We start from the raw sequence: 26552 nt of genomic DNA, 5'->3' as shown, positions 1-26552 counted from the left end.
CAGCGCTTACCCGCCTGTTCAGCCTGAGCGACGAGGTTGCCGGTTAAAGGGAGCAAACCTTGCCCCTGCCGCTGGAACCCAGTGAGCCTCATCAGGGCGCAGGCTGAGACGGGGTTCCGGGCAGACGAGGCCCTGCCTGGCCGAAACTCTGCACAAGCCCCTGCCTCACCTGCACCCCGTTTCTAGCATGTCAGTGGGTCCTGGCCCATGTCCACACACCCCTCATGCCCCTGATCCTGTGGACCTGGAGGAGCCGGCACCTTGTCCTGTGGCCCCCACCTTCCGCCCAGCCCTGCCTACGTTCTTGGGTAACGTTTTCCCTTTTGCTCCTCTCCGCTTTGTGATGACTCAAACCTGGGCACCTTTCGGTGTCTGCCTCCAGGATGACGGCAGCAGCAGCATTTCTGCCTGAAATTAGCCCGTGGTGACTTTTCCCTGAAGGTTTTGAGCTTCTGGGGCTCTGGCCCTTTGGTGTCTGCCGTCATCTTTTGGGAAAACAGTCAGGGCATGCCCTCATGCTTCTCTTGGAATTTAACTGGTGTCCATCCCTTTCCTTTGACTCTCACTTGGCTTTCCCAGCTCATCAGGGGCACCTGTTCAGCCTGCTTACCCTGGGCTCCACGGCTTCTTTTGTCAGAAGATCCTGAAAGGGACCCGACAGAGTTTCCCCATTGTTTCCGTCCATTTATCTTGTCTCGAACTTCCTTTCCCGCCTTTCCTGGAGGGTCCAGCGTCTTCCTCACCAACAGCAGAAACGTTTTGCCCCTGGGAAGCACAGCACCTTTTGTCTTATTTGGAAGAAAATATCTGAAGAAGCAGCGATACCAGTACAAGGCCCCGGGGGACAGGGGTGCACCGGAACAACATGTCTTCTTGCCGCAGGGACATCTGGCTGGTGTGCTAGGTGGGGGGACTCTTGAGGAATATTTGGACATTGCCATTCATGTGGTTTTGGAAATAATTTTTCTTTTGATACTTTTTTCATAAATGTGGTCCAATTATAGAAACAGAACCGCTCTTTCCCTAGAAACTTGTTTGCCCTCCGGGGATAGTCTTGTTCAAGGGAAGGTCCTTTTTATACTTGTTAATGTGAGCCAAGTGCTTTAGTGAGCGGTTCCCCTGTAACCTGATGGTCCTGTTTTCACACCTTCATTTCACAGGTGAGGAAACTGAGCTTCAGGGCTTGATAGCCGCCTTAGGGCTGTCTGCTGGGAGTCGGCAGAGCCATAGCCTGAGTCCAGACTCATCCTGCTGTGACTCTCAGTTCATTGTTTTCTTGTACTTGCCATCTCCACCCCCAAGAGCAGTATGCTTCATTTAAAAAGGAAAAAAGACTTTAAAATTTAGTTCATCTCAAAGTATTTTCTAATTTTCCCGATGGTTTCTTCTTTGACCTATTTTATTTAGAAGTGTTTTAATTTCCACATATTGGTGACTTCCCCAATTTTTTTTGGTATTGATTTCCATTTGCATTCTATTCACACAGATATAGAGCAGTACATAGATAAGGAACCTTTGTGTCTCCATCACCTAGTTTAATAGTTAGCACCTCATGACAGCACTGTTTATCTGTATCCCGCTCACTCCCTTCCCCCTTTTATATTGAAGCACATTCCAGACTTCAGAACATTTCTTCTGTAATATTTCAGCATTTATTTTTAGAAAAGCTACAACTTTAAAAAAAAACCAAAACTATCACACCTAAAGAATTAGTTTTAATTCCTTAATATTATTAAATACCAAACCAGTGTTCACATTTCCACTTGTCTCATAAATGCCGTATTTCTTTATTCAATTTGTATGTTTGAATCAGGTCTCATTGCTATTGGCTGATCTGTCTCTGAGATCTCCTTTACTTGTAATTCCCTTGTAATTCCCTTCTCTCTCTCTTCTTCCCCTTGCAACCTGCGTTATTTATCCTGGAGGGCTTCCCATAGCTTGAATATTGCTGATTTCTGTGGATCAGGTAACACACTCCTTTCCACGGTATTCTTGTGAGGGGGTAGGTGGGTCTTGATGCTTCATCAGAGTTTCATCAGTTTTGATTTTCGAGGAGGAGCGATCGAAACTGCACCTAGCGGTGGTGCACTTCCCTCATAAGGGACACAGAGTTCCTTGGTCCGTCTTTTTGTGATGTCAGCAGCCATGGTGATCATTGACTACCTCCATTAATTTGCTGGAGGTTATGAAATGATGGTGGGCCTAATTCTTTCATTTATTAAATATTATTCATAATACTTTCATAAAAAGATACTTCCTTTCATCTACTATCTGGTTTCCCAGTGGCACAGCTCGTAGAGAGAGATGTTTGATTTGGATCACTCACATCTTCCATTGGGAACTAATTGGCTTTCTAAAACGTTTATAAACTTTTTATTTTGAAATACTTTTATTAGACTTTATAGACAAGTTGCAAAAGCAGTATATCCTTAACCAACATTCCTCTCATTTTAATGTTTTACTTAGCTGTGTTACAGTGGTCAAAACTAAAAAATTAACATCAGCACAAAGCTATTAAATTAAGTTTAAAAAATATATTTATATTTTTTATAATAAACAAAAAATAAAATGTTTATATATGAAAAATAAAAATATATTTTTACTGAAGTATAGTTGACTTACAATGTTTTGGGTGCACAATAAGGTAATTTAGTTATACAAATGTATATGTTATTTTTGAAATTATTTTCCATCAAAATACTGACTTTAGTTCTCTATGCTATATGGTAAACCTTTGTTGCTTCTTTCATATCTATTTTTTAATTAGAAATCTAGCATTCTATTCATACTAAGTCAAACAAATGGAATCAAAATGTAATAATTTTTTTAGTTAGACAAAAATCCATACGTTTTGTAAAATATATAATACACATTTATATATATGTATATAAAAGCTTTTCTACTACACTTGATAAAGTCTTGAGAAAGAACATCAAAAAAAAAAAAAAGAGATGGAGAAATCAGAGAACATGAACTAAATGAATAAGAGCACTGAATATGAAATATAAAAAGTGAAACAAGCTAGATCAAAGTAGAAGATCATCATATAATCTAGTTTTTAAGCATGACTGCTCACTGGAAACATCTGGACTCGAGAAAAAAGCAATACTTGAGCATTTGTATTTTTCAAAAAACTTCAAGATAATTCTGATATGCATCTGGATTTTAAAAAGGGATTACAGGTTTTTCTATTAGATCCTAGTTTTGATGGTATGCAGTTCTATTATTTTTCTGTTGACCAATCATGATAAAATGGTATTACGTGAGTAATAGTTACATAATCACAATAGTAAAAGATATTTATCAGTGTTCACAATCAATAGCCAGACAAAAAGGAGAAGATAATTACAATTGCAAGCCATATCAAAATGAATCTGCCACAGGTATAAAATAAAGAAAACAAACAAACAACAACAAAAAAAAAACAATTGCAAGCCATAATGGGAATATGATTAACTTAACAATATAAAATAATTACATACAATTTGGAGGAGGGGTCAAGCAGAGTGATGTGGTAAGTGGAAGTGCACACACGCACATGTTTTCATCCACCCAGCCAGTCTGTGTTTTTTGGTTGATGCACTTAATCCATTTTAAAGTAATTATTGATATATATGATCCTATTACCATTTTCTTAGTTGTTTGGGGTTTATTTTCTGCAGGTCTTTTCCTTCCCTTGTGCTTCCTGCCTAGCGAAGTGCCTTTAGCATTTGTTGTAAAGCTGGTTTGATGGTACTGAATTCTCTTAACTTCTGCTAGTCGGGAAAGCTTTGATTTCTCCATCAAATCTGAATGAGAGTCTTGCTGGGTAGAGTATTCTTGGTTGTAGTTTCTTCCCTTTCATCACTTTAAATATTCCCTTCTGGCTTGTAGAGTTTCTGTTGAGAAACTCTGGCTTGTAGGGTTTTCTGTTGAGAAATGAGCTGATAGCCTGATGGGAGTTCCCTTGTATGTTATTTGTCTTTTTTCCCTTGCTGCTTTTAATATTTTATCTTTGTCTTTAATTTTTGTCGGTTTCATTATTATGTGTCTTGGTGTGTTCTTCCTTGAGTTTATCCTGCCTGGGACTCTCTGTGCTTCCTGGACATGGTTGACTATTTCTTTTCCCATGTTTGGGAAGTTTTCAGTTATTATCTCTTCAAATATTTTCTCAGGTCCTTTCTCTCTCTCTCCTCCTTCTGGGACCCCTATAATGTGAATGTTGTGCTTTTAATGTTGTCCAGAGGTCTCTCAGGCTGTTTTCATTTCTTTCCATTCTTTTTTCTATATTCTGTTCTGTGGCAGCGATTTCCACCATTCTGTCCTCCAGGTCATTTATACATTCTTCTGCCTCAGTAAATCTGTTATTGATTCCTTTAGTGTATTGCTCATCTCTGTTCTTTAGTTCTTCCAGGTCTTTGGCAAACATTTCTTAAATCTTCTCCATTCTTTTTCTGAGATCCTGGATCATTTTCACTATCATTATTCTGAATTCTTTTTCTGGAAGATTTCCTGGCTCCACTTTATTAGTTTTTTGGGGGGGGAGTTTTATCTGGTTTCTTCATTTGGAACATAATCATTCGCCTTTTCGTTTTGTTTAACTATCTCTGATTGTGGTTTTTGCTCTGGAGTCTGCAGGATTGTAGTTCTTTTTTATTCTGTGTACAAGCTCAGTCTTAAACCACACTTCTCCATCCAAAGAGGACTTGTTATAAATTGAGATATAATTTAAATGCAGCACTGTGTAAGTTTAAGGTGTATAGCATAATTTGATTTACATATATTGTGAAATAATTACCATAATAAGTTTAGTTAGTATCCATCATCCTAGTTCACTTCATTTTAGTCGCTCAGCTGTGTCCGACTCTTTGTGACTGCATCCATCATCTCATATAGATACAAAAAAAAAGCAAAAAAGAGTTTTTTTTTCCTGTGTTGAGAACTCTTAGAATTTACTCTCTGAGCAGCTTTCAAATATGCCTTACAGCAGTGCTAACTGTAGTCATCATGTTAGCACTATATTCCCAGTACTTATTTTTCTCATAACTGGAAACTTTGATCACCTTAATCCATTTCCCCGACCCACACCTCTGGTAACCACTAATCTGATTTCTCTTACTATGAGATTTTTTTTTTTTTTCAGATTCCACATGTGAGTTCATATAGTGTTTGTATTTCTTTGTCTGACATTTCATATAGCATAATACCCTTATGGTCCATTTTTGTTATTGCAAATGGCAGGATTTCATATTTTTATGACTGAGTAGTATTCCATTGTGTATATATACCACTTTTTCTTTGTTCATTCATTGGTCAGTGGACATAGGTTATTTTCATATTTTGGCAACTGTAAATAATGCTGCTGTGAACATTTGTTGTTGTTGTTGTTGTTCAGTCGCTCAATCATGTCCTACTCTTTGCAACTTCATGACCTGCAGCACCCCAGGTTTCACTGTCCTTCACCATCTCCCAGAGTTTGCTCAAACTCATATCCATTGAGTTGGTGATGCCGTCCAACTATCCCTCCTCCTCTGTCATCCCCTTTTTCTCCTGCCTTCAGTCTTTCTCAGCATCATGGTCTTTTCCAATGAGTCAGCTTCACCTTAAGCATCAATCCTTCCAATGAATGTTTAGGGTTGATTTCTTTTAGGATTGACAGGTTTGGTCTCCTTGCAGTCCAAGGGACTCACAAGAGTCTTCTACAGCACCACAGTTCAAAAGCATCAAGGTAAGGGTATGAGCATAAGGGTGCAGAAGTTTCTTTGACATAGTGTTTTCATTTCCTTTGTTAATATTACCCAAAGTGGAATTGTTAGCTCATGTGGTAATTCTATCTTTAATATTTTGAAGAACCTTCATACTGTTTTCCACAGTGGCTGCACCAATTTACACTCTAACCACATTGTGCAAAGTTTCCTTTTTGTCTTCATCCTCACCATTTGTTATCACTCTTTGTCTTTTTTGATAATAGCCATTCTAACAGGTGTGAGGTGATAATCTCATAGTGGTTTTGATTTGCATTTCCCTGATGATCAGTGATGTCAAGCAACTTTTCATAAATCTATCGCTATTTGTATATCTTTGAGAAAATGTCTATTCATGTATTTTTTTCTCCATTTTAAAATTTGATTAGTGGTCTTATTATTTTTAATACAATTCTTTGATAGCTTTCAGTATGGATGTGAGAGCTGAACTATAAAGAAAGCTGATCACCGAAGAATTAATGCTTTTGAACTGTGGTGTTGGAGAAGACTCTTGAGAGTCCCCTGGACAGCAAGGTGATCCAACCAGTCCATCCTAAAGGAAATCAGTCTTGAATATTCATTGGAAGGACTGATGCTGAAGCTGAAACTCCAATACTTTGGCCATCGGATGCGAAGAACTGACTCATTTGAAGAGACCCTGATGCTGGGAATGATTGAGGGTGGAAGGGGAAGGGGACAACAGAGGATGAGATGGTTGGATGGCATCACTGACTTAGTGGATATGAGTTTGAGTAAGTTCCAGGAGTTGGTGATGGACAGGGAGGCATGGTGTGCTGTAGTCCATGGGGTCACAAAGAGTCAGACATGACTGAACGACTGAGCTGAACTGAGTGGCTTTAGATGCCTAATATGTCTGTTCTGTTTTGTTGTGCTGTGGCCTAGCTGGATCCTCATCTGATGGTCTTTCATTTTTGTGATTATCTATTCTGCTTACTCCTTGGAAGGAAAGTTATGACTAACCTAGATAGCATATTCAAAAGCAGAGACATTACTTTGCCAACAAAGGTTTGTCGAGTCAAGGCTATGGTTTTTCCTGTGGTCATGTATGGATGTGAGAGTTGGACTGTGAAGAAGGCTGAGCACCAAAGAATTGATGCTTTTGAACTGTGGTGTTGGAGAAGACTCTTGAGAGTCCCTTGGACTGCAAGGAGATCCGACCAGTCCATTCTGAAGGAGATCAGCCCTGGGATTTCTTTGGAAGGAATGATGCTAAAGCTGAAACTCCAGTACTTTGGCCACTTCATGTGAAGAGTTGACTCATTGGAAAAGACTGTGATGCTGGGAGGGATTGGGGGCAGGAGGAGAAGGGGACGACAGAGGATGAGATGGCTGGATGGCATCACTGACTCGATGGAGTTGAGTCTGGGTGAACTCCGGGGGTTGGTGATGGACAGGGAGGCCTGGCGTGCTGCGATTCATGGGGTTGCAAAGAGTCGGACACAACTGAGCGACTGATCTGATCTGATTCTGCAGTTTTCAACCTTTCTGGAAGGAGTTGGGTGTCTCATTTGTGGGATGTATTTGCAAATATTCCATTATCACATTGACTGCCAGTCTTCCTAGGACTTGGTGTTCCTGGGCCAGGGTGGTATATGGTATGTGATGCCTTTGCCTCTGGATAATCAACACTGTTAAGAACCACCCTGTCCTCAAGACCAGTCAGGCCCTCATTGAAAAGCACTTTTGGAAGACATTTTTAAAAATAATTTTCTTTATTTATTTTACTTTTGGCTCTTCTGGGTCTTCATTGCTTTCACGGCCTTTCTCCAGTTGTGGAGATCCAGGGCTACTTGTTAGTTGTAGTGTGTGGGCTTCTTACTGCAGTGGCTTCTCTTTGGTGCAGGGCGCAGGCTGTAAGGCATGTGGGCTTCAGCAGTTGTGGCTCCTGGGTTTTAGAGCACAGGCTCGGTAGTTGTGGTGCTTAGTTGCTCTGTGATTGTACGATTTTCCTGAATCAGGGATCGAACCTGTGTCTCCTACATTGGCAAGTGGATTCTTTAACCACTGACTACCAGGGAAGCCCTGGGGGACATTTTAAAGACAAAACCTATTCACATTTCCGGATTCCTTGACTTGGGAAGATTCAGGGGACCTGTGTGTCTGCCAGAGTCCCTCCCTTCACAGTGGGGTGGTCCAGCTTCTTGCTGAATTTCCATAAGGAGGGAGCCCAAAGTCCTGATTTGCTCAAGACTTACCTTGCTATATATAGTGCACTGAGACTTTACAGGAAAATGGAGAAGCTATTTTGGTCTTTGGTTTTTTAGAATACACTTGGCTTGGCTTTCTATGTTTACTTATTTTGGATTTTCCCAGGGCACAGTTAGTACACGTTGCCCCCCAATATACCCTCTGGTTATTCTTCCACTGGGGATAATGTATGTTGAAATATTTTGCCCAGCAAACTATTTTCATTAGGTAGTAATGAATTCCTTTGCCCATTTAAATTCAATCAGAGGCAACTGAAGCACCCTTAATGAGGTGATTCCCTCGCTAGCAGTAAAATGCTGGGCAGGTGCATCTCTCTCTGGCCCAGTCTCCTGCTTTAAACAAGAGGGTGGACAGTGGCTGCTGGTCTGCGGTGGGGAGTAAGTGAGACACTGCACAAAAAGGCAGAGCCAAGGCCGGACAGGTGGGCCAGGGTTTGACATGGTTAGCTGTGGAGGATCCTGGTAGGCTGCAGTCCATGGGGTCGTGACTAGTCGGACACGACTGAGTGACTTCACTTTCACTTTTCACTTTCACGCATTGGAGAAGGAAATGGCAACCCACTCCAGTATTCTTGCCTGGAGAATCCCAGGGACGGCGGAGCCTGGTGGGCTGCCGTCTATGGGGTCACACAGAGTCGGACACGACTGAAGTGCCTTAGCAGCAGCAGCAGCATTACAGTTGGGGCTTCCCAGGTAGGTCAGTGGTGAAGAATCCGCCTGCAACGTGGGAGACCTGGGTTCGATCTCTGGGTTGGGAAGATCCCCTGGAGAAGGGAAAGGCTGCCTACTCCAGTATTCTGGCCTGGAGAATTGCATGGACTGTATAGTCCATGGGGTCGCAAAGAGTCGGACAGGACTGAGCGACTTTCTCTTTCAGTGTTACAGTTGTTACAACTGCTACTGATGATCATTGTCACTAAGATCTTTTGGTTAAAATTTTCTTTTTTGTTTTTAATTGAAGTATAGTTGATTTACCATGTTGTATTCAGTTTCATGTATATGTATACATTCTTTAAAAATTTTTCCTTAATGATATTTTACACTGAAGTAGATATACTTTTAGTCAAAACAAACACCTTCATCATTTAGTCTGTGTCATTTTATCCTCAGTAAATGGACCGGTTTTTGAAAGCATATTCAAATACTGAAAGTAGCTTGCGGACTCCTATTGCTAACTTCATGGACTCCTGGTAATTTTGGGATGCTCCTGGTGGCTCAGATATCTTCTTAGAAATGCAGTTCATTGAAGAAGCCCTATAGGGACACTGTGATGTTAAGGCATTATTTGTTTAGATTAATAATTCAAAGGCAGTGTATAAGTCCATTGGATGTAGTAACAAACCCTTTTTTAAAAGACATCAAATGAATTAAATTTGTTGACCTATTTGGTGATGTCTTTGAATTTCTCATTTTTGCTTATCAACCCTTAAATAAAAGGCAAAACAGCAACAATTACAGTAGGTCCTTGGTTTTCAAAAGGAAAACAAGTCTTGAGCGGCCAGTGTGGCTTTCTCCAGTGACATGCTTGCAGGAAGAAGAGACTTTATGACCCTTTCTGACATCCCAGAGCTTAGAAGGATAGGAACATCCAGTTAGCTCAGGATCTGCCTTGATTTTTCTTCTGCATTAGGTTTCCCTGTTTCAGAAACTGACTTTCCTTGAAAGGCACCAGGGTGTTCTAAGACAGGAAGGTGGGCTGAGTCTTCAAAGTCTGCCCCTTCCAAAGCCCACTGGGTCCCTGAGCACACTACTGCCCCACCTCCCTGCCTGTGTTTCTTCTTTGCCTTATCAGTGCTTTTCTGATGGCAACTTCTGTCCCTAATGGACTCCAGTACATGAGAGCTTAATGAAATGGGAGGAAGCTCCAGCTGTCCGCAGGCACTTTTCAGGCCTTTTCTGTCCCACCCTGTGTTTTTGTGTGCCTCTTTGACAGCTAAAGAAAAGCAAGTTCAGGAGAGTTTAGTTTGGGTTCCAAGTTCTCTCCTTTGTCAGATGGGACCTTGGGACTCTTGGTGGCGTTGGTCAGCTGCAGATGGAGATGGGGCACGGCATGGGCCCATGGGTCCGTCCTGAGCTGCCCAGCCTTTCTGTCCTGCCAGCCTCCTTCAGGTGGTGCCCAGAGGCAGGGTCCCATCCAGACAGTGAGCGGCCAGAACAGGGTGTCCCGGGTGTGCAGAGGGCGTGGCCCCTTCCCAGTCCCGCTGTTCTTCGAGCAAACATGCAGACAGGCCTCGCCCTTCGCCCTCAGCCAAGTGGGAAGTCATTTTCATTTCAGTCACAGAATCCATCCACTCTCTCTGACCTGGTTGTCTTCAGGCCCGGTCACTCAGGAAACCTGTTACTCAGAAAGCTTGGAGTGAATCTGAGGCACAGAGACAGAGCAGGCGGAGAGTGAGCCTGGAAGGAGGCAGTGTCCTTTTGGGATGCTCTCAGCTTTTGTCTTTCTGAGCAAAGAAGCCATCTGTAAACGCATCCAAGCGGTTTGTTCTCTCTTCATTTAACAGCCTCAGGGTGCCCATGGCATGTGTCTACTTTCTGAAAGAGTACTGTATTAAACGGCATGGTAGTTTAGTAGATATGTCTTGCTTCTCACGACTAATTGGTGATTACCTGGGCCTTCACCTTTCATACTGCAGTTATCATTCTTTTATTTTCTGTCTATATTTTGCTATGATACATTTTAGTCAGATCAGATATGTGAGACCATTCCCTGGCATAGTAACATTTTCCACTTACAGTGTTTTTTTTTTTTAAGAAAGAAAAACTGTTGCTGCAAATGGGGTGGTCAGTCTGGCTCACTCCGTTGGTCTGGCTGCTGTGTCGCCGTCTCTGCAGGCCACCCCTTGCCCGTGCTCTGGCCCTTCACCCCAGCTGAGCCCAGGCTCTGCCGCAGGATGGTCCTCTGCTTCTGTGTGCACTCCCCGGGGCGCCCTGCTTCCGGCCTGACTGTCCCCTCTGTCTCATCGATTCCTCTGTGCCTTTGCGGGAGCTCTTGCACAGTGCTGTGGGCAGGGGGGCGCCCCGAGTCTGTCGTTCTTGGCTCTGATCCCAGTCACTGCAGGCGGTGACATCCCTTCTTTGGGACCATGCTATCCTTGTCTTTTTATTGACCGTATGCAGAAGCCTTGACATGGGGCTTTGCATCCTCTAAGGGCGGTGACTCCTCTGGACCAGCCAGTTCCTAGAGCGAGAGACTGGCCTGTGAGTGTGTCTTTCGTATGCAAAGTAACAGTCCAGAGCCCACGCCCTACACGCCCCTTTTAAGAAAAACTGTTGATTTATTTGACCCTGGCCAACAGGGTCTCCGTTGCCTCTTCTGGGACCTTTCCTGGCGGTGAACCGATGCTCTGATCACGGCATGCGGCTTTAGCTGCTCCACGGCGTTTGGAATTTTAGTTTCCTGACAAGGCATCAAACCCTCATCCCTTGCAAGGTGGATTGCAAGGTGGATTCTTAGCCACTGGACCACCAAAGGAGTTATCAGGCTGCCATGCTCAGGGCCACCAGCCTGGTAGCAGACGGCTGGGGACCTATGTCCCAGAGCCAGTCATGTTGTTCCCGAGCCTGGTTACCCTGCCTGGCTCTGCCCTTCCCACGGAAACCACAGTGAAGGCTCTTGCCCATGTTTCCCTCTCGCTCCTCTGCCTCTTGACTTCCCCGGTGCTTTCCCCACGGCTCCTACTCTTGGGAACTGTGAGAGATAAAGTCCTTTTTCACTGGCAGCGTCTCCTGGTCCACTGGCCTCCACACCTGAATAACAGTGACCCTGCCTTAAAGCCTGTCTCCCTGCAGCCACTGTCTCTGGCCCCCTTTAACTTCCTTGTTATGTGCGCTTGACTTCTCCTCCTGAAATACTTACTCCTGCTCGGTCCCCGCCTCTCTCGTGGTCTCGCCTCTTGGAACCTCTTGGTGAATCCCAGCATTCTGTGCAGCAGTGTGCTGAGCTGCAGCGCTGGCCCCTGTGCGGAGGCCACCGGCCTGCACTTGTAGACCCCACTCCAGCCCTATCCCCACCCCACCCCACCCCTTTTCTGCAGGGCCTGGGGAGCACTCCCCCCTGCTGCTCTTCGCCCGTGCAGCAGGGGCCCCTGCTCTGTGCCCTGCCTCCCTGCACGTGCTCTGCCCTGCTCTTGGGGCAGGTTGGGCGGCAGCCAGGTCTCACCGTCCGTGCAGTGCCGCGGTGACAGGGCCTCAGCATCTCTGATCTGACGAGTGGACGACTCTTCAGGATACCCGAGTATCTTCACAATAAACGCCTGTGGGTAGAAAAACAGCCCCTTAGAGATGCATACATCTTGATCCCCAGAATCTAGGCTACATGGTGCAAGAGAATGAAGGTGGGTTGCAGATGTAATTAAGGTTGCTAATTGGCTGACCTTAGGATGTGGAGAGTCTTTCCGATTATTAGGGTGAGCCCTTAGTCTCATCACCAGTCCTTAAAGGTACTGTAGAAGGAGAGGGCAGGGAGGTGCAGTGTTTGAAGGACCCGACTTGCTGCTGTTCGCTTTGACGATGGAGTGGGGAGCCCTGGCTTGAGGTAGGTAGCCTCTGGGGGCTGGAAACGCAAAGGCACTGTGCCTGCCTCGCCCTCCCGCTGGAGTACAGCCCTCCCAAGACTTTGGTTTTGTCCCCGCCCTCCCAGGACTTTGGTTTTGTCCCTGTGAGACCCAGGTCAGACTCCTGACCTCTAGAACTGTAAGATAACTCTTTGGTGTTGATTCAGGCCACGGAGTCCTGGTGATTTGTTACAGGAGCCACAGGAAATGAATGCATTCCTGTGGACCGGAGGATCTGGCAAATACCAGGTTCTTAAACCACAGCCTTTTGTGTCTTGCTGTTGATTTATCTAGTTTCAGGTAAAAACATCTGTAGCCATATGAATCACTGAGAATATCTGAGAATTCCACATTTGCTGAGTGCAGCATGAAGACATGGTAGAATGGAAAATACATGTTTACTTATTTATTTTTTCAGTTGAGGTATTTAGTGATAAGACATTATACATGTCTCTAGCACTGTATACTTTTCAGGGTTTTTATGAATTTGTGTGGGAAGTTGCCAGCCAGCCCTGGCAGTGCAGTACTGGTAAATTCTTCAATGACATTCTGAGGAAATGGTAGCCCAGAGGGGGAGGTCTCGGCTCGAAGGGGGTACAACTCGGGGGTGGGACAGATGGCCTGGACCCCAGGTGATGCTACCAAGGGCCACCAGCTGTGTGCTGGCAACGTGCTACCCTATATGAGTGTCCAGGGCTGCTTTCATCTTGTGTAGGGTATGGATCAGCCTTCAGCTGTTTAGTTATTTCAGGTTTTTGAGAAAGTGTCGGAAACCAGGGAGTTATCCTGACACATGCCAGGACCCAGAATTTGCCAAAGGTTAATGACCAAGAGCATGTATGCTTTTTTAGAAAAGTTTAAATGTCGTAATGGACATTCTTTTTAGTGTAACTGGTTCATTTGAGCAGTAATCTGCAAACATTTTTGATCTCACACCCTTATAAGTAGCAAACATTTGTCTGTGTGTACCGAAGGTAGACTTATTAATGTATAAATCACAGACAGGCAATGCAACGCATGGATACATAAATGAATGGATATATAGTAGTGAGGTAAAGAGCAGTTACAGTAGAAACTGAGGTGTTCTCTGCCCCCAGTGACAGTGTGCTTTTGTGCATGAGCACTGCCTGGAGCTTGCTCACGTGGCCTCCTGTCTGTCTTAGTTCACTTGAGCGTATCACATGCGTTCAGATGCACAGTCCAGTTCATTCTTGGGATTTCTCACATTTATCGAGGGCCATTGAGGGAGCTTCAGAGAGCCTCAGGCCCCACAGAAGGACAGTCCACCCGCGAATGCTGTGGGGTCTGTGGTGGTTGTGGCCCACGAGATGCTGGGTGTCTGGCCGTGTCCACTTCCTGGGGCGCAGACAGCTTGCCAGGTGACACTGGGCCGTCTGAGCCATGCTGCTCGGGCACCAGCCACCTGCCCTCCAGTGTTCTCTTTTCTGTGCTTTACCTTTAAAAAGCACTTTTATTGTGATGAAATACATACATTTATCGTTTTAACCATTTTTAAGTGTACAGTTCAGTGGCATTGATCGCATTCACATTGTTGTGCAACCATCATTACTACCTGCAGAATTTTTTCGTCTTCCCAAACTGAAATTCTCCTCATTAAACAATAACTCATTCCTGCCTCCTGCAGCCCTGGTAACCCACCAGTCTACTTTCGGTCTCTTGACCTCTCATGACTGAAATCATACAGTGTTTGTCCTTTTGTGTCTGGCTTATTTCACTTTAGCGTAATGTCTTCAAGATTCATCCTTATTGTAGCACGTATCAGAACACCCTTGCTTTCTGAGGCTGAGTGATATTGAGGGGCTATGTGTAGACCCCATGGTGTTCTTTCATTCAGCTGGTTGGGTTGCTTCTCCCTTTAGGTTTTTGTGAGTAATGCTGCTTGTAAACATGGCTGTATAAGGATGTGCTTGAGCATCTCATGCTTGACTTTCATGGGGGCACTTTGCATGGATTTCGTTTGGATGCCCCAGTTTCCCGCGGCTGTTTTCACGTATCCAGGGTGATGCAGTCAGGGTAGCATGAGCTGCAGGCCTTTTTCCCATCGTTAGCTTTTGTGTGCTCCCGTGAGCTAAGGAGACCGCTTCAGCCCCTGACCTTCAGGTGGTGCTCCAACAGCTGGGTCTCCAGGAGCCTGGCCCACGTGTCCACAGCACACTTGTCTGCCCACAGTGCACCTGCAGGCTTGGGGTGCTGCTGTCAGCTTGTCCTGGGTCCAGTGTTTCCTCTTGCTTCTGTCGCCCGGATATCATCATACCCTTTATCTTTTTTTTTTTTTTTTTAATTAAAAAGAAATGGAATGCTTCACAGATTTGCATGTCATCCTTGTGCAGGGGCCATGCTGATCTCCTCTGGTCATCCCAGTTTTAGTATATGTGCTGAGGTGAGAGCCTGCCTTTTATCTTTGAGCTCGAGACCCCTCTCTGCTGCAGAGGGCTCTGCCTGCTGCCCCACACAGCTGAGGGCTGGCCGCAGCAAGGGTCACTGTCGCCGCTCCACGGGGTGCCGTCTGCCGTCAGCGGGAGAAGGGCCTGCTGACTTCACAGGCTTGAGTGGGCCTAGCCATCTTTGTCACCTGTCTCACTGCGCTTCTCTCTGCTGGTGTTCAGTCTCCCTACCTGTTCACAATGATTCCCTGAGGTCAGAAACCGGGTGTCTTACAGCTCCTGAGAATCACCGGCCAAGGTCTTGCTCGCTGAGTCCCACTCCATCACATGGAGGTCCCCCATCTCCCTGCATTGGGGCTTTCTCTTGGGTCCCTTTTGCCCCTTTGAAGGGGCCCTTGTTCTGGACTGTGTCCCTTTTGGTCAGATCAGAGGCTTTGTGGTGACTGGTGCCTGGAGGAAGGCGGGGAGAGCCCAGTGGACCTGGAATCTCGCTGAAGACAGGGAGGGGCTGAGATTGACCTGTGTCCGCGAGGCCATCACACCATCCCTGCGCAGTTCCGTGTCTCGTTTTACAGATGGGATGAGCCCGTCCCCAGAGGAGGAGGCTGCAGGTCCACAGCGCTGGTGGCTTCGCTGCAGGAGCGGGGCCCGCGTGCCTGCCCTGTCCTCACGTGTCGCCCTGCGGGCTGTCAGGCCTGGATAGGGACCCCCGCCCTCAATAAGAGTCCAGGGCGTAGAGGGCGTGGTGAGCGGACGGGTGGGCTGTGCGGGCAAACTTACTGCGTGATTGTGAAGCCCCCCTGAAAGAGGCTGCTTTTAACCTTCTTTTACTAATAAGTAACTTCTCACTTTACCTACCTCTCCAAAGTTTTTAGAAACATAAGTGTTTTTTAAAAAGTGAACAGCTTATTTTCCTTTTTGATTACCTAAGAAATTAATATATACCTTTGAAAATAGGACGTCATAAAAACAAACATATTAGGGATGTGGATGGGTAGAAAAATATATCTTAAGCTTCATTACCCTTATCAGGACCCCCAGTTTAGACCCTAAAAGTTCTATCATAATTTAACTTGAAGTTGGAGTTTATTAATCCTCCTTTTTGTAGAGGGTCCAGCTGGCTAGAGGTGGGATGTACAGAGAAACTGAGGTTTTTTTTATCTCAAGGTCATTTTCACAGAACGGAAAATTCTCTCCATATTTGAAAGCATTCAAATTGTAATGTTATGACATGCGACCGATGGGAAATAGTAAACATGCTGTCAGTGTGTACGACAAAGGTGTTTTTGACCCCTGTGTGCTCTGTGTCATTTGTCTCTCACATCTTAGTGCCTTCATTTTATTTGAGTGGTAGTAAAGTCAGGTGTCACCCTCACTTGATTTGTCTTGAACACGTTTCTAATGTGGTGGGCTATATCATAGTTTGGCAGAGGGAGTTATATTGTTATTTTAGACAAATAGTTCAAAACCGTGCTTTAAGGCCCAAGGAGGGAGGAGATAAATGAAAAGGAGACTCCAGCCATTTCTGATAGTGTCCCTTGAGTGCTTGTGAGTTTAGAGTTTCTGGTATCAACTAGAAAAGGCATCCAGAAATCGCTTCTGGAATTCGTGAGTCTATGGTAGGAGCTGTGGCCTTGACGTGGCTGACTCTGAGAGCTCAGACCTGGGAGTGTCATGTGGGGGGCCCAGCACCTATCTTTGTTTAGGGGATGGGTTCTTCTTGAACATCCTCTAAGGGCCTTTTCTACTCTGGATGCCAGCATGAAATCTGAGTAGATGGGGACCTGTGGGGTCCGGGCTTTAGGAAGCTGTCTTCATTCACAGCTGCCTAAAAGAGCTGATGTGCATGCACATGTGTGTGTGCACAGGTGCACGCTTGCATGTATTTTTGTCATAGGGGATGCAAATGTTACACATATCCCCCCTGACCCCCTGGGGTAGAAAGGAGCATCTCTTTTCTGCACCACATCTGGGCACTGAGTTGGGAACATCAGTCTATGTAGCGGCATAGTTCATCAGCTTCTTAGAGAAGGTATTCCCTTCCCTGCCATTTAATTGCATTTCTGTCTGCTCACTTGGAAGAGAGTTTCCTTCTGTTGCCAGTTTTCTGTTGAAATAGACGTCTGCAAAGGCGTGGCCCACTGGACTCCTCTGCATGTGCTGATGTGGGTGTGGGTGGTGAGGAATGACTCGGACACCTGGGCCACACTGAGGGCTGATGTGGGTGGGGGTGGGCCTTCTGCCCCTCGGGTTCACACCTGCTCTCTGGCGTGAGTGTGGAGCGGGGTGTGTGAACAAGAGTTTGCACAGTTTTACTTTGTACCTCCACTCCAACTTTAAACTGGCACCTCCTGCAGCTGTTTAGAGCACTAGATTTTGAAATTTTGGATGGTAGAGAAAGGCAATTTTAAGAGTTAAATAAAACTACTTGATAATAGAGTTAGACTTTAGCTGTAAAAGAGACCTTATAAAATCAGAGATGACGTTTGTGTCTGAGGCCTTAAAGACTATTGACAATTATATATATAGATATGTAAATTCTGTTCATTACAATATGAAAATGATGTATTTCTTATAGAAATATCCCAAAAACACAACTAAATTGATGTTTTAGTTTCTCACTGTTCATTAATTATGAAAAAAAAATTGAAAAACAGAGACTTCTGGTTCCAGAACAAGATGGTGTGGATTCACTTTTCCTAACTCATCTCCTGCAACCAAATCCTGGAGATAATTCAACAGACAACAGTCAAAGAACACTAGAAGCTGAAAGAAGGCAGACTGGCTGGGGACCTAAGAGCTTGAAGAATGTGAATTCTCAGTGAATTCTCCAGGTCTCCCGTTTATTGGCCATGTACTTCAGCCTGGGCATGGAGATTCCTGTAACCAGAACTGCCAACAAGTATAGACAAAGTGAAAAAGTCTCTGTTTGCCCAAAGGTAAGCCCAGTGGACACCTAGGTGAGCCCCATCCCATACAAGGCATGCAAAGGCACTCAAGGTGCCTACAGGAGCAGCGTTGGCATAGCTTGGGATGCCCTGTTCTTTACCTAGTCGTATAAGGAGAGCCAGGCTACTCACCTGCACCAGTGGGAATCAACTCAGCAAGGTCCTTCCACTCCCTTATCCCACATATGTGCCTTCCACTCCCTTATCCCACATCAAAAATCCCAGAGTTAGCATCATACCCACAGTGAAATACTGATGCCTCCCCTCCAAAGAATGAGGACAAGAATGTCTGCTTCAACACTCTTACTTGATACAGTACTAGAAGTTCTTGACGCTGCAATAAGATTCAAGAAGCAAAATGCATACAGGTTGGAAAGAAATAAGAAAACTTAATTTGCAGAAAATGTAATTACCTATGTAGAAAATACTAAGGAATATACTACCAAATGGGATGAAGTCAATCCTCATCCCAGTTCCTAGGAAGGGTAGTACTAAAGAATGTGCTAACCATCAGACAGTTGTACTCATCTACCATGCTAGTAAGGTTATGCTTAAAATGTTGCATGCTAGGGTTCAGCATTATGCAAACCAAGAAATTCCAGATGTCCAAGCTGGATTTAGAAAAGGAAGAGGAACTAGAGATCGAATTCAATATTTGCTGGATCATAGAGAAAGCTAGGGAATTCCAGAAAAACATCTACCTCTGTTTCACTGACTATGCCAAAGCTTTTGACTGTGTAATAATAAACTGTGGAAAGCTCTTAAAGAGATAGGAATAACAGACTGCCTTAACTGTCTCCTGAGAAACATGTATGTGGGTCAAGAAGCAACAGTTAGAACCCTGATGGAACACAGAACAACTGATTGGTTCAAGATTGAGAAAGGAGTACCACAGGGCTGACTGCCATCACCTGTTTGTTTAATCTACATGCTGAGCACATCATGAGAAGTGCCAGGCTGAATAAGTTATAGGCTGGAATCAATATAGGCAGGAAAACCATCAACAACCTCAGATATGTGGATGATACCACTATAATGGCAGAAAGAGAAGAATAACTAAAGAGCCTCTTGATGAGGGTGAAGGAGGAGAGTGAAAGAGCCAGCTTAAAACTAAATGTTAAAAAAAGAAACTAAGATCATTGCATCTGGTCCCATTACTTCATGGCAGATAGAGGGGGAGAAGGTGGAAGTAGTGACAGATTTCCTCTTCTTGGACTCTAAAATCACCATGGATGGTGACTGCAGCCATGAAATTAGAAGACGTTTGCTTCTTGACAGGAAAGCTATGACAAACCTAGACAGTGTGCTGAAAAGCAGAGACATTGCTCTGTTGACAAAGGTCTATATAGCCAAGACTATAGTCTTCCCAGTGTCACAAACAGCTGTGAGAGCTGGATCATAAAGCAAGTGGAGCACTGAGGAATTGATGCCTTTGAACTATGGTGATGGAAAAGACTCCTGAGAGTTTCTTGGACAGCAAAGAGATGAAACCAGTCAATCTTAAGGGAAATCCGCCTTGAATACTCATTGGAAGGGCTGATGCTGAAGGTGAAACTCCAGTATTTTGGTCATCTGATGAGAACAGCTGACTCATTGGAAAAGTCTCTCATGCTGGGAAAGATTGAGGGCAGAGCAAGAGGGCATCAGAGGATGAGACGGTTGGATGGCATCACCGATGCAATGGACATGAACTTAAGCAAACTTTGGGAGATGATGAGGGACAGAGAGGCCTCCTGTGCTGCAGTCCATGGGGTCACAAAGAGTCGGACATGACTGAGCGACTGAACAACAACAGTACTACCAAAACCAAATCAAACCAAACCCAACAAACAACAAAACGGTGTCTTAGAACTAATAAATGAGCTCATTAAGATTGCAGCATATAAGATAAACATACACGAATCAATTATATTTCTACATACTGACCATGAACAAATCATAAGCACAATACCATTTATAATTTCTTCAAAGAAAAGGAAATGCTTTGATATAAATTTAAGAAAGCTCATACAAGATCTGTATGCTAAAATTGCAGAGTGCTAATGAAAGAAATGAAAAGAGATCTGGGTAAATGTGGAGATATACCATGCTCATGGATTGAAGAAAGCATCATGAGAGAGATATCAGTTATACCTACATTTATCTTTAGATTTAACACAATTCCTATCAAAATCTCAGTGAAGTTTTTGTAGACACGAGCAAGCTTATTCTGATATTTACATAGAAAAACCAGGTTGTAGAATAGCCAAGACAGTTTTGCAAAAGAATAAAATGGGAAGAATCCACGCTTCCCAATATCACTGTTTGCTGTAGAGCTACAGAATTCAAGATAGTTTGGTTATCAGCAAAGCTATAGTCACCAAAGGAACAGAGTAGAGATCTCAGAAATAAACTCACACAAATATGTCCAATTAATTTTTGACAAAGAACCAAAAGCAATTTAATGGAGGAAGTACAGCCTTTTAAGAAATTATGCGGGAACAATTCAATAGCCATAGGTGGGAAAAAAAAAAGAAAGAAACATAAAGGAAAAAACTCTAAACCTTACACCTCAGGCAAAAATGTACTCCAAAACAGTCATAGATTTAAATGTGAAACTGTAAAACTTCTAGAAGAAAATATTAAAAAATTTTTTTTTTCAGTACCTAGGACTAGGCACAAAATTCTTGGACTTGATACTAGGAGCATCATCCATAAAAGGAGAAGTTGATAAATTGGACCTCATCAAAATTAAAAACATTTGCTGTGAGAAGGACCCTGTTAAGAAAAAGAGACGCCAGATTACAGACTGGGAGAGAATGTTTGCAAATCACATACTCAACAAAGCACTTGTGTTCAGAATACACGAAGAACTCCAAAAATTGAACGTTAAAAAATCTGATCTGGAAGTGGGCAGAACTTGAGGAGATATTTTGCTGGAGGAGATATGCAGACGACAGTAATGCACATGGAGCAGATACCCACAGGGAAAATGTTCAGATTCTTAGATAACAGAGGAATGCACATTCAGACCACCAGGAGATATTACTGCACATCTGCCAGAATGGCAAAAACAAGAATGGTGATAACACCAAATGTTGCCACGGACGTAGAGAAACTGGATCTCTCAAGTATTGCTGGTGGGATTGTAAAATACACCCACTTTGGGAAATAGCCCTTAAAACCATAAATAGAATTTCTTTATGATCCCATTTCTCTTGGGCACTTACCCCCAGAGAAATGAGAGCTTATTTTCACACAGAAGCCTGAACACAGTGTACCTAACAGCCTTATTCATAATAGTCCAAACTGGAAATAACCCAGATGTTTAGTGGGTGAATATTTAAACTGTGGTCCATCCACACCTTGGAATGCTACTCAGCAGTAAAATGGAATGAACTATTCACACATAACTACTTGAAAGTGCCTCAAGAACATTTTATGGAGTGCAGAAAGCTGATTTCAGAAGGAAACATGCTGCACGATCCCATTTATGCACCATTTGTGAAATAACATAATTATGAAACAGATTAGAGGTTGTCAGGATTAGGAATGGGGAAGGGTGTATGTGACTACAAAGAGGTAGCTTGAGGGGGTCTGGTGTCTTGATGTGTTTGTAAGAGGTTACATTGGAAAATCACACAGAAGTACTCATACACCCACCAGAGCACTTAAAACTGGTGAAACCTGCATAAGCTCTGCAGGTTATACCCTTGTCAGTTTCCTCCCTCCGGTGTTGTATTCTGGTTACGCAGGAATGCAGGCTCTTAACATGGGGAGGCTGGCTGAACTGGGCATGGGCCCTCCGTCTACATTACTTTGCAACTTCTTGTGACTCTAATATTAATATTAAGATAAAAAGTTTGAAAATGATTATTTTGTTATTAAGTACTATGATTATTGAATATGGAAAGGAGACACAGAAATTCAGTATTCCTAGGCATGGGCTGTGGGTCGAGAGGCTGCCGGACCTCTGCGGCGGGAGGCCCCTTCCCTCTGCAGGGGAGTGGGGGATGTGCTGCCTTCTCCTGGCGGTGTCCAGCAGTGCGCGTCCCAGCGGAGATAGAGCTTCTCTGACAGGTGTGCGTACAACTGTATACTACTTGTGAATAACTAATAAATTTGGGCTTCCCTGATAGTTCAGTTGGTAAAGAGTCCTCCCTCAATGCAGGAGACCCCTGTTCGATTCCTGGGTTGGGAAGATCCCATGGGGAAGCAATAGGCTACCCACTCCAGGATTCTTGGGTTTCCCTTGGGGTTCAGCTTGTAAAGAATCCACCTGCAATGCGGGAGGCCTGGGTTCGATCCCTGGGCTGGGAAGATCCCCTTGAGAAAGGAAAGGCTGCCCACTAGAGTATTCTGGCCTGGAGAATTCCTTAGACTGTATAGTCCATGGGGTCGCAAAGAGTCGGACAGGACTGAGTGACTTGCACTTTCACTTTTCAAGGACAAAGAATCTTGCTCTTATTCCACACCTGACTTTGAGGTGACTTAGTTCTCTGGTTAGAAGAAAAATATAAAACACTCAGGGCTGTTAGCTTCAATTAATGCCTGGAAATAGCTCCTAGGATTTTATCTCAGTGCCCTCTTACCTTACTGTTATGAGTAATTCAGATAATGCCGTTGGAAGGGATGCATTAATGCACACACCCTGGAGTTGCTTATTAACCCTGTCTCAGTCCTGGGGGTGTCCCTGACATTTGCTTTTGAGATCACGATTGTGACGGGATGTTAAGGGACAGCCAGTGTCTTCTAGAAAGAATGGGTCTTGGATAAAAACATATCGTTTGTCACAGTTGACACCTAAGTAAATATGCATTTTTAACATATATACTGCAGAGGAATACTACACTGCTTGGGATGTTCCTAAAATTAACAAGCTTTCAGCCAGAGACATTCACTCCCAGGAGACAAGACATCCTGAACATGGGCTGGTGTTTTGCAGTCCTGTGGAAAGGGGAGAAAGTTCTCAATAGGAAATGCCTCCCAAATTACCTTGATTGCTAACTGTAAAAAAAGGCTACTTCTAGAACATCTTGGAGGCCTGCCCACCATATCCCTGTTTGCTCAGGGGAAATAGGTTTTAAGGATGTGCTGCACGCAATATCATCAATTAAGAATATTAACTCTCAAAGGGACGCTTCTCTGAAGAGGCCACAAGGGACACCATTGCAGAGGCATTTAAAGCTGCAGAAAATTGAAACTTGATCTGTGTTTTAGTAACAACCCCTGTTGTTGGATTAATAATATTATCTGGAGGGGGAGGGAGGGATTGGGAATTTGGGATTAGCAGATGCAAACCATTATATATTAAGTGGATAAATAACCATTATATATTAAATGGATAAATAGCAAGATCCTACTGTATAGCAGATGTTGTTGTTGTTCAGTCGCCCAGTCATATCCGACTCTTTGTGGTCCTATGGACTGCAGCATGCCAGGCCTCTCTCTCCCTCACCATCTCCTGATGTTTGCCCAAGTTCATGTTCATTGCATCAGTGATGCCATCCAGCCATCTCATCCTCTGATGCCCTCTTCTCCTTCTGCCCTCAATCTTTCCCGGCATCAGGGACTTTGTCAATGAGTCAGCTGTTCGCATCAGATGACCAAAATACTGGAGTTTCGACTTCAGCATCAGCCCTTCCAATGAGTATTCAGGGTTTATTTCCCTTAAGATTGACTGGAGGAGGGAATGGCAAACCTCCCCAGTGTACTTGCCATAAGAACCTCGTGAACTGTATAAAAGGACTATATAACAAAGGGAACTATATTCAGCATCATGTGATAAACCATAATGGAAAAAATAGGGAAAAATATTTATATATATATGTATAACTCAATCACCTTCTGTACAGCAGAAATTAACACAATCAACTATACTTCAATAAAATAATTTTTAAAAATACTATTTGTGCTAGAATGGAGATTGAAGGGCAGCCTTGAGCACAGAGCTGAGCCCTGAGGCTCTTTGGAACGCTGTATCATTTGGTTCAAGCCAGAGCTGCCTTGAGCTTTCACACTGTGACTTGGGAACATGTCGCCCAACCCAGGCCTGGCTCTGCTGGGCAGTGACTCTGTCACAGGCCTGTTTGGAACTGCCAGTTCCAGGCTCTGGCTCCGGAAGGAAACAGGCTTGTGTGGGAGCCGAACTTGTTTGGGGTCCTGGGCATGTATTCCGTGCATGCCTGCTGCAGGCTGCTGACTTGACATGAGAAGAAGAGTGCATTCCAAGTTGTCCGGTAGGCCTCTGAGAGTCTTATTGCTGAGTCGTAAGCACTTTGAGTGCGTTGGCTGAGAAATGAGTCTCCTGGTTTCTGTTATGTCTGAATCAGGCCAATTGAGAACCTACCAAACCTCAGGAAAACTGGAACTAAGTGAAAGGACCTTCCATGGGACCAGTTACATGGACCTTGGATGTAGAGTGAAGATGACCTGTCTGCTTCTCTGATGCCTACCCAGGAAAGTTAAACATGTTCGCCATCTGGCCTTTGACATCATCAGGTTTCTTCTTTTATATTGGCTATATCCATTCACTCTTCCCCAAGTAACATTTTAATTGTTGTTTAGTTGCTCAGTCGTGTCTGACTCTTTGCGACTCCATAGACTGTAGCACACCAGGCTTCTCTGTCCTTCACTATCTCTCAGGGTTTCTTAAAGTCATGTCCATTGTATCAGTGATGCCATCCAACCATCTCATCCTCTGTCATCCCCTTCTCCTCTCGCCTTCAATCTTGCCCAGCATCAGGGTCTTTTCCAATGAGTCAGTTCTTCACATCAGGTGGGCAAAGTATTGGAGTTTTAACTTCAGCATCATTCCTTCCAATGAATATTCAGGACTGATTTCCTTTAGGATTGACTGGTTGGATCTCCTTGCAGTCCAGGGGACTCTCAAGAGTCTTCTCCAACACCACAGTTCAAAAGCATCAATTCTTCGGTGCTCAGCTTTCTTTATAGTCCAACTCTCACATCCATACATGACTACTGAAAAAATCATAGCTTTGACTATACAGACTTTCGTTGGCAAAGTGATGTCTCTGCTTTTTAATATGCTGTCTAGGCTTGTCATAGCTTTTCTTCCAAGTAGCAAGCATCTTTTAATTTCATGGCTGCAGTCACCATCCACAGTGATTTTGGAGCCCAAGAAAATAAAGTCTGTCACTGTTTCCATTTTCCCCCCATCTATTTGCCATGAAGTGATGGGACCAGATGCCATGATCTTCATTTTTTGAATGTTGAGTTTTAAGCCAGCTTTTTCACTCTCCTCTCACTTTCACCAAGAGGCTTTTTTAGTTCCTCTTTGCTTTCTGCCATAAGGGTGGTGTCATCTGAGGTTATTGATATTTCTCCTGTCAATCTTGATTCCAGCTTGTGCTTCATCAAGCCCAACATTCTGCATGATGTACTCTGCATATAAGTTAAATAAGGAGGGTGACAATGTACAGCCTTAACATACTTCTTTCCCAACTCTGAACCAGTCCGCTGTTTCATGTCTGGTTCTAACTATTGCTTCTTGACCTGCATACAGGTTTCTCAGGAGGTAAGTAAGGTGGTCTGGTTTTCCAATCTCTGTAGCAGTTTTTCACAGTTTGTTGTGATCCACACAGTCAAAGGCTTTAACATAGTCAATGAAGCAGAAATAGACTTTTTCCTGGAATTCCCTTGCATTTTCTTTTTTTTTTCTTTTTTAATGTCTCTCTTCTGCGCAGGCGTACCCGGCGCGGGTTCAACGCCCGGGGCCGCTTCTACTCATGCGCAGTGAGAGCCCTGTGAGTGAGGTACAAGGCGCCTTACGTCTCGCCGGCCTCCCCTTGCATTTTCTATGATCCAACAGATGTTAGCAATTTGATCTCTGGTTCTTCTGCCTTTTCTAAATCCAGCTTGTACATCTGGAAGTTCTCAGTTCATGAACTGTTGAAGCCTAGCTTGAGGGATTTGAACATGACATTGCTGGCTTGTGAAATGAGTGCAATTGTGCAGTAGTTTGAACATTCTTTGGCATTGCCCTTCTTTGGGACTGGAATGAAAACTGACCTTTTCCAGTCCTGTGGCCACTGCTGGGTTTTCGAAATTTGTTGATCTATTGAGTGCAGAACTTAAACAGCGTCATCTTTTAGGATTTGAAATAGCTCAGCTGGAATTCCATCACCTCCAGTAGCTTTATTCATAATAATGCTTCCTAAGGCCCACTTGATTTCACACTCCAGGATGTCTGGCTCTAGATGAGTGATCACACCATCGTGGTTGTCCGAGTCATCAGTACCTTTTTTGTATAGTTCTTCTGTCTATTCATGCTACTTCTTAATATCTTCTGCTTCTGTTAGGTCTATACCATTTCTGTTCTTTATTGCATCTTAGTACTTTTACATATTTTCTTACACTCAGTATATTTTACTTAAGAGTAACTGAATGACAAAATAATTCTTCTCTATAACCACCATTTCTCTGAAAGTTGAAGGCTATTTCATATCTAAGGAAATTTATTGAAGTTAAAAAACTCAGTATGTTTGAGTTTTTAATATGATGAGTCTTACTTCCATATACATTAAGTGAGTGAAGTGCATTAATTTATTCAAATTACCTCTCTCAAATCTCTGGGGGGTGGTGAGCCCTCCTGGGGAGACTGTTCAATCACTGGAGAGATGCTTTTTTTGAGTGTATTTGCTTCCCTAGGTGAATTTTTCCTCTTCTCCACTCCCCCTTTAGTGCCCTGGTT

The 26552-nt window shown here is 43.9% G+C and overlaps 1 protein-coding gene and 1 non-coding gene across 6 annotated transcripts in view; one reads left to right on the top strand and one right to left on the bottom strand.

Moving 5' to 3' along the window:
- Positions 1-26552, top strand: part of ATP10A (ATPase phospholipid transporting 10A (putative)) — a 184923-nt gene that overhangs the window by 6661 nt on the left and 151710 nt on the right. The window lies entirely within an intron of this gene.
- LOC133234867 (U6 spliceosomal RNA) lies at positions 14814-14916 on the bottom strand. Its single transcript, XR_009732355.1, has one exon. It is a non-coding gene; the product is annotated as a U6 spliceosomal RNA (small nuclear RNA).

The sequence above is a fragment of the Bos javanicus genome, chromosome 21 (assembly GCF_032452875.1).
Source record: "Bos javanicus breed banteng chromosome 21, ARS-OSU_banteng_1.0, whole genome shotgun sequence".
Classification (NCBI taxonomy): Eukaryota; Metazoa; Chordata; class Mammalia; order Artiodactyla; family Bovidae; genus Bos; species Bos javanicus.
The sequence above is the reverse complement of the archived record's forward strand: the minus strand, read 5'-3'. Positions and strand labels throughout refer to the sequence as shown.